Source organism: Oryctolagus cuniculus, chromosome 7 (assembly GCF_051225735.1).
Source record: "Oryctolagus cuniculus isolate XC-2025 breed Fujian yellow rabbit chromosome 7, ASM5122573v1, whole genome shotgun sequence".
Lineage (NCBI taxonomy): Eukaryota > Metazoa > Chordata > Mammalia > Lagomorpha > Leporidae > Oryctolagus > Oryctolagus cuniculus.
In genome coordinates this window covers 89,609,891-89,620,804 of record NC_142873.1, presented here as the reverse complement: position 1 = coordinate 89,620,804, position 10,914 = coordinate 89,609,891, and positions in this window count along the sequence as shown.

The window sequence follows — 10,914 nt, the reverse complement described above, 5'->3', positions numbered from 1 at the left end:
CCTCTTCCAGGCCACCTCTCTGCTGTGGCCCAGGAGTGCAGTGGAGGATGGCCCAAGTCCTTGGGCCCTGCACCCCATGGGAGACCAGGAGAAGCACCTGGCTTCGGATCAGCGCAGTGTGCCGGCCGTAGCAGCCATTTTGGGGGTAAACCAATGGAAGGAAGACCTTTCTCCCTGTCTCTCTCTCTCACTGTCTAACTCTGCCTGTCAAGTATGGTCAAGTAGGTCAAGTAGAAGTGTTCAATGTTTGCTTCCTACTCTACAGAAAAAATTCAAAGCAACACATAAATAGTTGCATTTCAGGGCGAGGGTCTGAAGAAGAGCACTAGAGTGTGGTAAAATAATACTAGGAGCCTGGTAGGATGTGGTGACCTGGGAAAGCAACATAGAGAGACAAACAAAGGCAACCAGCCAGGAGACCCGGCCGTTAGGGGGTCCTCGCTGCACGTGAAAGGGCAAAGAGGAGAGCGTCAGCACAGCCCATCTGCACGGATGCCTTGTGCAGGCGATCCCAGCCCAGGAGGAATCCACAGTCACTGCAGACTAGGATTCCAATAAAGATTGCTACCCGAGGAATCCAGCCACTTTGAGTGAGAGAAGGGGCTCATACAGCATAGCCCTCCAACTTCCAGAGCACAGGGTTTGGCAGTTCTGTGCCATCTAGAGATAGGAGTCACTGATAGAATTCACGTCGCCCTGTGGACCAGAAGTCCCAGCACATCCCCACCTTTGGGGCCTCATACACAATCCACCACACAAGCAGAAAAGACCACAGCTTCACAAATGCTGCTAGATCCAGCAGAGCAATAGAGGCACTAACTCCCTAACACACATGGCGTTCCGAATCCTCCCTCAGGTGACGGTTGGTGGGCCAGCCACTCTGCCGGTCCTGGTGCCAGCACTTGACCTAGGATCCCAGGCCCTCCCTTGAGGAGTGGCAAGAGTCAGCATGCTGTGTTTGTTCCCGGTGCCAGTACCACTCCGGGGACTGCAACTCATCACTTGGACAGTAGTAGGTGGGAATCTGTGAGCCTGACCTACTCCCAGAACCACCCCAGCCTACTCCCCGTATCCATCTATCTTGCTCCTAGTTCCAGTGCCCCAGAACCACCTGAGCCTACTCTCAGTGGCCATCTGTCTTGCTTCTAGTTCCGTGCAGCTCCAGACATGCTTGCTGCCTGGAGGTCTGCACGGCCAGTCCCTTGCAGTGCCACCCAGTCCTGCATCCAGTATCAGTGCAGCTCCTGTCTCCCAAGGGACTCCCCTATGAGGTGACTGGAGGGTGGTGTGCAGTCACGTGAGCATCCCTATTGGCCTCCAGGGCTGCCCCAGAGCCTGCCATCACTATCATTAACTACAGAAAGAGAAGACAGAGGGAGTCTATACTATGATGTACAACTGGGACGAAAGCCAAAGTCAGCTACCAAACCAACAACCAAAGACACATCTTCAGGAAAAAACCTCCAACCCACAAAAGCTACCCTTTAATAGCAACAGAGACAACAAATCTGCCACTTGTGCAGATATCAACACAGTGACAAAAGAAGTCTGAAAAAAAAGTAATAGGATGCTGCTAGAGGAGCTTAACAGGGCTTCAGTATAAGATTACAAAGAGGGCCGGTGCTGTGGTGTAGCGGGTAAAGCCTCCGCTTGCAGTGCCGACATCCCATATGGGCACTGGTTTGAGTCCCAGCTGCTCTGATTCTCATCCAACTCTCTGCTTTGGCCTGGGAAAGCAATAGAAAGAGGCCCAAGTCCTTGGATCCTGCACCCCTGTGGGAGACCCGGAAGAAGCTCCTGGCTCCTGGCTTCAAATTGGTGCAGCTCTGGGAGTTGTAACCATATGAGGAGTGAACCAACAGATGAATAACCTCTCTCTCTCTCTCTCTTTTCTCTGTGTAACTCTTACTTTCAAATAAATAAATAAATCTTTAAAAAAAGATTACTAAGAAAGGGAGATTAATGATGTTCCCAATAAAGAATTCAAATGAATTATTATAAGGCTATTCAAAGAGATACAATTGAATACAAATAGATAGTTAAATGAAATCAGGATATCAGTGTATGAGAAATTCAGCAGAGATAGATAGAAATCTTGAAAGAGAACTAAATAGAAATCCTAGAAATGAAGAACTCAGTACATCAAATAAAAATACAATTGAAAACTTCAACAAAAAACTAGATCAAGCAGAAGTGGCATCTAAACTTGAAGATAGGTCTTTGGAAATATCAAGCCAGACCAAAATAATAATAATAATAACAACAATAATAATAATTTATGAAGACAACCTCTGAGAACTATGGAGAATCATTAAATAAACCAGTATTTAAATTCTGGGAGCTGTCAAAGAATAGAAGGAGAGTGGATGAATAGACAACCTATTTAATAAAATAATAGCTGAAAATTCCACCAGTCTGGAGAAAGATAGGGACAGTCAAGTACAAGAGGCCCATGGGACCCCAAACATACATGAAGAGCAAATATTCTCACCACAACATATTATTGCCAAACTGCTAAAAGTAAAATGCAAAGATAAAATTCTAAAATTTGCAAGATAAAAGTACCAAGTCACTTTTAATGAAACACTCATTAGATTAACAGCAGATTTTAAAAAAAAAAAGTTATTTATCTGAAAGGCAGAGTTACAGAGAAAGAGAGAGAGAGAGATTAAGAGAGTGAGCCAGAGAGAGAGGTCTTCCATCCACTGGTTCATTCACCAAATAGCCCAAATGACTGCAATGGCCAGAGCTGGGCCAGGCTTTAGCCCAGAGCCAAGGGACTCTTCCAGGTCTCCCATGTGGGTGGAAGGGGCCCAAGGATTTGGGCCATTTTCTGCTGCTTTCCTAGGTGCATTAGCAGGGAGCTGGATTGGAAATGGAGTAGCCAGGACTTGAACCAGTGCCCATATGGGATGCCGGTGTTACAGGTGGCAGCTTCACCCACTATGCCAGAACACCAACCCCAACAGCAGATTTTTAAACAGAAATTTTACAAGCTAGGATAAAAATGAATGATATCCAACACATTCTGAAAGAAAAGAACTGCCACACAAGAATGCTTTACCAAGTGAAGTTATTTTATATAAAGGAAGGAGAATTAAAGACTTGCCAAGACAAACAAAAACTAAAGGCATTCATCACCACCAGACAACCTTATAAAGTGTTTAAGGATGTCTGACATTCAGAAAGAAAGATAACCATCATCATAAAAATATGTGAAATTTTTAAAAACTACTGGAAAAAGAAGAAAGGATATCTAAGATAAATAAGAAATTCTAAAAAAGATAGAGGTAAGCCATTATCTATCATTAATAATTTTGAATATGAATGGACTAAATTCCCCCAGTTAGAAAATTCAGATCAGCTTAATGATAAGATAATAAAATCCAATGATAATGGTGTTTACAGTAATCTCAATTCACCAGTAAAGGCAAGCACAGACTGAAAGTGAAAGGAGGTTTCTCTTCTTCCCTGGCCTCTTGCCAAGAGGGGGCTTGCTGTAGCCCTGCGTCTCCAGGGGCACATGGCCTTCGGGCCACCCGCCCTAGGCTTCCTGGCCTAGATGCTCCTCCATGTGGCTGGTTCCTGGTGCTCGGTATGAACCCAGATTTACCTCTCTCTCTTAAATAAAACTCTCACTCTTCTATGCATCTTTCTCACTAAATAAAGCCTAAAATGTAAAATAAATAAATAAATAAAGGATGAAAAAAGATAAAACAGGCAAACAAAAACCAAAAGAAAGCTGAAGTAGTTTTACTTGCATTAAACAAAATAGATTTTAAGACAAAACCTGTAAAAAGGGAAAAGATCACTATATACCAATCAAGTAATCAACTGAGTAAGAAGACACGGTGATCATAAATGTATATACATTTAATGTATATAATCCAGCTTTACTGATGGAGAGATAATCCAGATAAGGAAACTTAGAAAAATATCAGAGTTAAGACATAATAGCCATCAAAGAGACCTAAGAGGGTCCGACACTGTGGCGCAGCGGGTTACAGCCCTGGTCTGAAGAGCCAACATCCCATATGGGTGCTGTTTCTAGTCCCGGCTTTTCCTCTTCTGAACCAGTTCTCTGCTATGGCCTGGGATAGCATTAGAAGATGGCCCAAAGCCTGTTGAAATCCTTGCTTAGTGTATACTAAGTTGATCTTCTGTATATGAAAGTAATTGAAAATGAAACTTGATGAAGGGCCAGATGGGAGAGGGAGTGGGAGAGGGGAGGGCCGCGGGAGGGAGGGAGGTGGGGGGGGGGGGGCACAACAATACAAAAGTTGCACTTTGTAAATTCACATTTATTAAATAATAAAAAAAAAAGATGGCCAAAGTCCTTGGGCCCCTGTACCCATGTGGGAGACCCGGAAGAAGCTCCTGGCTCCTGGCTTCAGATTGGTTGCGGCCATCTGGGGAATGAACCAATGGATGAAAGACCTCTCTCTCTCTCTCTCTATCTCTACCTCTCTCTGTAACTCTGCCTTTCAAATAAATAAAATAAATATTTTTAAAAAAAGATACCTAAGAGATATTTACAGAACATTTCGTTCAATAACTTCGGAGTATACATTCTTTAAAACAGCACATAGAACAGTCTCAAGGCTAAGTCGGTATACTCAAGAACCAAACAAGTTTTTAACAAATTCAAAGAAATTCGAAGCATGTTATGTGTCTTCTCTGAACACGATGAAATAAAACTAGGTAGTTAAAGAAACCTTAGAAATAATAAAAATACTTAGAGATCGAAAAATATGCTCCTGAATAAACAATGGGTCACTGAGGAACTCAAAAAGGAAATTTAAAATCCATTAAGGGACGGGAATTTGGTGCAGTAGTAAAGACACCACTTGAGATGCCTACATTGGAAGTTCTGGTTCCAATTCCAGATCCCTGCAAATGTGCACCCTGGGAGACAAGTTATGGCTCAAGTATTTGAGTCCCTGACATCAACTGGGAGAGCTGGATTGAGTTCTGGATGCCTGGCTTCAGTTTGGTCTAGCCCCAACTGTTGCAGGCATCTGAGGTTGAACCAACAGAAGGTCTGTCTGTCAAAAAACTAAAAATAAATAAAGAAAAATTTAAAAAGTTTCTTTATTTATTTGAAAGGCAGAGTTACAGAGAGAGAGGGAGAATGAGGAAGAATTAGAAAAAGAGAGAGATTATCCATATGTTGGTACAATCCCCAAATGGTTGCAAGGGCTGGGAATGAGCCAGTCCAAAGCTAGGAGCCTGGAACTCCATCCAGGTCTCCCACGTGAGTAGAAGGAGTCCAATATTTTGATTATCTTCTGCTGCTTTCTCAGACACATTAGCTAGGAGCTGTATCAGAAGTAGAGCAGCCAGGACTTCTAATTACATTTATATAGAAGGCTGGTGTCACTCACAGGTGGGAGCTTAACTTACTGCAGCACAATGCTGGCCCCATATATAAATTTTAAAAATATTTTTAAATAATGAAAATGAAAACACAATGTATCAAAATACATAGCACACAGCAAAAGTAGTCTTAAGAAGAAAATTTACAATAAGCACTTACATCAAAAAACAGATGGCAGATATCAAATAAATAGCCTAAAAATACATCTCAAGGATTTAGAAAAACAAGAAAATATAAATTCAACATTAGAATAAAGAAAGAACCAACATCAGAGCAGAAGTAAATGAAATAGAAACAAAAAGAATTCAATGAAATGAAGCATTGGTTTTCTGAACAGATAAAACAAATTGATAAACATTTAGCTACACTAATTAAGAAGGATATACTTCAACTAATATCACAGAAATACAGAATTATTATGAACAACTATACGCTCAAAAATGGAAAACCTAGAAAAATGTACAAATTATTGGATGCATATGACTTAGTAAAACTGAACCATGAAGACATATAAAACTTGAATAGACTTATGATGAGTAATGAGATTCAATTAGTAATAAAAAGTCTCCCTGAAAAGAAAAGCCCAGGATGACATGGCTTCATTGTTGAATTCTGCCAACCTTTTAAGAAATAACTAGCACCAATTGTTCTTAGATTATTCAAAAAAATTGAATGGTTTGATCTCTTTCTAAGCAAGAGATCTCTTCCTTCAGTAAACAAGCATAATCTTGATTCCAAAACCAGAAAGAACATAAAAACAACAACCCAATGAGTATAAATGGAAGAATTCTCAGCAAAATATTTGAAAACCTAATCCAAAACCCATCAAAAAGATCATTCACCTTTACCAAGTGAGACTTAACGCAGGGATGCAGGAATGGTTCAACATACTCAAAGTAATAAATGAAATGCATATTATCTACAGAATGTAGGATAAAAATCTTATGATCATTTCAATAGATGCAGAAAAAGCATTCAATAAAATTCAGCATCTATTCATAGCAAAACCTTGAACAAATTAGGTATGGAAAAATATACCTCATCATAATAAGGGCTATATAAAACAGACCCACAGCCACCATAGTATAGAATGGGGAACAGCTGTAATCATTTTATCTGAGATTGGAATCAGACAAAGATGTCTACTGTGATTGCTTTTCCTCAGTGTAGCACTGGAAGTTGTAGCGGGAATGATGAGGCACAAGAAATAAATAAAAGGTACACAAATAGAAAAGAAGGAAATAAAATTGTTCCTGTTTGCAGGTGATGCGATTTTGTTGCAAAAACCCAGAAGACTCCACCAACAGACTATTAGAAATGGTGTCAAATTCAGTAAAATTACAGTATACAAAAGCAATACGAAAATCAGTAGTATTTTTACATACCAATAACAAATTTTCGGTGAAAAAAAAACTTATTGAAGCAACACCATTCACAGCTACAAATAAAGCAGAAACAAACCTTGGAGTAATTCAACAAAGGATATGAAAGACTTCTACAATGAAAATTACAGACATTCATGAAAGAAATGGAAGACACTAAACAATGAAAAGATTTTCCATGTTGGATTAGAAGAACTACTATTAAAAAGTCCATATTGCTCAAAATGGTTCACAGTTTCCATACAATTCCTTTCATAAAGCCAATGGTGGTTTTTCTAAGAACTAGAAAAAATGTTAAATTCATTTGGAACCCCCAAACCTTCAAATAGCCAAAGCAATGTTTAATGAAAAGAAAATAGCTGGAGGCACCACAATACTAGATTTCAAGACATACTATAGAGCTACTGTAATGAAAATAGCATGGTACTACCATAAAAACAGATACATAAACAAATGAAACTCAATAGAAATATCATAAATTAATCCACACACATCTATAGCTAATTTATCTTTGAAAAGGTCACCAAAAATATACCTTGGAAAAAGGACAATCTCTTCAATAAACGGTACTTGGATAACTGATTATCCCATATGCAAAAGATTAAACTTTAACCTGTATCTCTCACCCTATACAAAAAATAACTCAAAACAGATCAAAATTTTAAATGTAAGACCTGAATCTATTAAACTACTAGAAGAAAACACAAGGGAAACACTTGAAGACATTGGCACAGCCAATTGGTTTTCTAATAAGACCTCAATGGTATAGACAGAGAAAGCAAAACTAGACAAATGGGATTATCAGACTAAGAAAGTCTGAATAGCAAAGGAAACAGTAGAGTGAAAAGACAGACAATAGAAAGGGAGAAAATATTTGCAAACTATTCATCTGACAGAAGGTTAATATCTAGAATATATTAAAAACTTAAAAACCTGTACACACAATCAAGTTAAGAAATAGGCAAAGGGGGCCAAGTGCTGTGGCATCTGCAGCATGGGCAACCCATATGGGGTGCCAGTTAGCATACCAGCTGCTCCACTTCTAATCCAGTTCCTTGCTAATGTGCCTTGGAAAGCAGTGGAAGATGGCCTAAATGCTTGGGCCCCTGCACCCGTGTAAGACCAGGAAGAAGTTCCTCATTCTTGGCTTCGGCCTGACCTAGCCCTGGCTATTGTAGCTGTTTGGGGGAATGAACCAGTGGATTGAAGTCTTTCTCTTTGCATCTCTGATTTTCAAATAGATAAATAAATTTTAAAAAATAATTAAAGGATCTGATAGGTATTTCTCATAAGAAGAAATATTAATAGACAACAAATACATGAAAAAGATGCTCAAAATCACTAGCCATTTGGGAGCTGGAAATAAAATCCACTCTGACATATCATCTCACTCCAGTTTCAATGGCTAGTATCAAAAAAGATAAAATTAATAAATGCTGATTATTATGTGGAGAAAAGGGAAACCTAATATACTATTGTCAGGAACACAAATTAATACAAGTATGGAGATGCCCTCAAAAAACTGAAAATGTTTCTGTGTTATGAACTATTGTTCTCATCTCTGGGATTGTACCTGAAGTAAGTGAAAATGAGCATATGAAAAAGTCACCTGCACTCCCATGTTCGTTGCAATGCTACATACAATATCCAAGATCGGGGACCTGTGGAGGTGTCCATTGACGGATGAGTGGAGAAAGAGAATGTGGTATGTATGTGTGTATCCACAATGCAATATTATTTAGCCATAGAAAAGAATGAAATCCTGACATTTGCAGCAAGATGTTTGGAACTGGAGATCATTATACTAAGTGAAACAAGCCAGATACAGAAAGACAGATATTGCAAGTTATGTCTCATATGTAGAAGTTAAATATGTATATTATTTGACCTAAATTTAAAATAGTGATTGCTAAAAGCTGACAAGTGTGAGAAGGGGAGATGAAGGGGGATGAGATAAGGAATATACAAACACAAGCGGTTGAATGTAAGGAGTTCCGGTGTTCCCCAGCACAGTGGGGTGATTACAGCTGACAACTGCATATTATGTATGAAGCACTGGAAGAGAGGAGCTAGCAGGCTTCAAACACAAAGAAAAGAGAAAGAAATAGAAAGGCTAATTGCCTGCTATGGTCATTTTGTACAGTGTGTAAGTGTTGAAATATTAAACTGTACGCATACAATACATAAATATTGTTCATCTAAAACTGGGGTCATTGTTATGGCATAGCCAGTTAGCCTGCTTCCCATGTGACACTGGCTTCCCATGTTGGAGTACTGGTTCAAATCCCAGTTTCTTAGCTGCCAATCCAGCTTTCTGCTAATGTATATGGGGAAGCAGCAGATGAAGCCTGTGTATCTGGGAACCTGCTACTCACATGGAGACCCGGATGGACTTCCTGGCTATTAGATTCAGCCTGGCCCAGCCCCACATGTTGTGGCTATTTGTGGAGTTAACGAGTGGAAGGAAGATTTCTCTCTCTCCCTCTCTCTAACTCTGTGTTTCAAATAAATAAGTAAATAATAAATGAATGGTTTTTTAAATCTAAAACTAAAACTAGAGCATAAATTAAAATTGAAAATTAAAAAATGTCTGGTGATGTACAAATGTATCAAAAAACAGACACATTTTTTTCTTCCATCAGCTCCTTCTTTTCTCTTAGCCCACATTCTCTATTACACTCTTCAAGTTCTTTATGATAAAAATTTGATATAAATATATTCATCTTCATGTTGAATGTATGGATATCTTAATATTTGTTTCATTTATTTGTAATTTTATCCTGATTTAAAAAAAAGAAATTAAAAGTAGGTACAGAGTATTAAATATAGATATTTTTTACAAAAAATGAACAAATGAACATTCTTCTTGGCAATAATTTTATATATCTCTTAGGAGTATTTTATGGGGATAACAATCTGCCATAAAGTCAAAAGGAAAAAAAGTATCTTCAATTTCAAATGTATTCATCCACATTGAAAAAAATCAAACTATAGAAAAACTGGATATTACCCTTGCTCAGCACTTTCAATGCTGCTGTTGTTGTGTCTAGTGTGCCGTATTCTTCATCACCATAGAATTTTTAGCTTTCATAAATTAGTCCTTTAATTAGGCAAATATTCTTTTCATTTCAATGTGGTGATTTTTTTTAATTTTTTTTTTTTTATTTTTGACAGGCAGAGTGGACAGTGAGAGAGAGAGACAGAGAGAAAGGTCTTCCTTTTGCCCTTGGTTCACCCTCCAATGGCCGCCGACGCCGGCACGCTGCGGCTGGCGCATCATGCTGATCCGAAGCCAGGAGCCAGGTACTTATCCTGGTCTCCCATGGGGTGCAGGGTCCAAGAACTTGGGCCATCCTCCTCTGCACTCCCTGGCCACAGCAGAGAGCTGGCCTGGAAGAGGGGCAACTGGGACAGAATCCAGCGCCCCGACTGGGACTAGAACCCGGTGTGCCGGCGCCGCAAGGCAGAGGATTAGCCTATTGAGCCACGGCGCCGGCCAATGTGGTGAATTTAATTACCTTTATTAATTTCAGAGAATCTTTGGTCTTATTATGAACACAGTTTGAATTTAAATTATATATTAAAAATTTTAAATTACACAAGTTTGTCAGTTTCTATATGGAATACTCTTTTTGCTGTCCCTGAAGGTTTTTGGTTTTATTTATTTCTTAGTTGGTTGACTGATTGCCTCTGTTTTCCTCATTCTCCCTTGATTCTGGCCTGATATTTGTCCATAAACAATGTAAATGATTTTTTTTGAGTCTCCTAGGTGATGCCATGACTCCACCTGCATTTCTATCTACAAAGCAGCTGAGTAAGTTTATGTGATTGCAACATAGCTTTCTGAGGAATGTGAGGAGGGCTTATGGATGTTGAAAATCTGGTCATGGTTTCTTCTCCATTTTAGAAGAAATTAAGGGTGTAAATAAAGTCATCAAAGCAGTAAAATACAAGGCATATTTGGTCAAAAGTCAGGGTTTTCAACAGGAATAATAAAAGGTAAGCTGAAGTTGAAGGAAGCTAGAGGATCTTTGAAGAGAAAAATAAAAACTAACATTTGTGTTCTGCTTTACAGTTTTCAAAGTACTTTGATATACAAAACTTATTTATTCTTAAAGTGACTTACAGAAATAGATATAATGATTACTTTTTAAA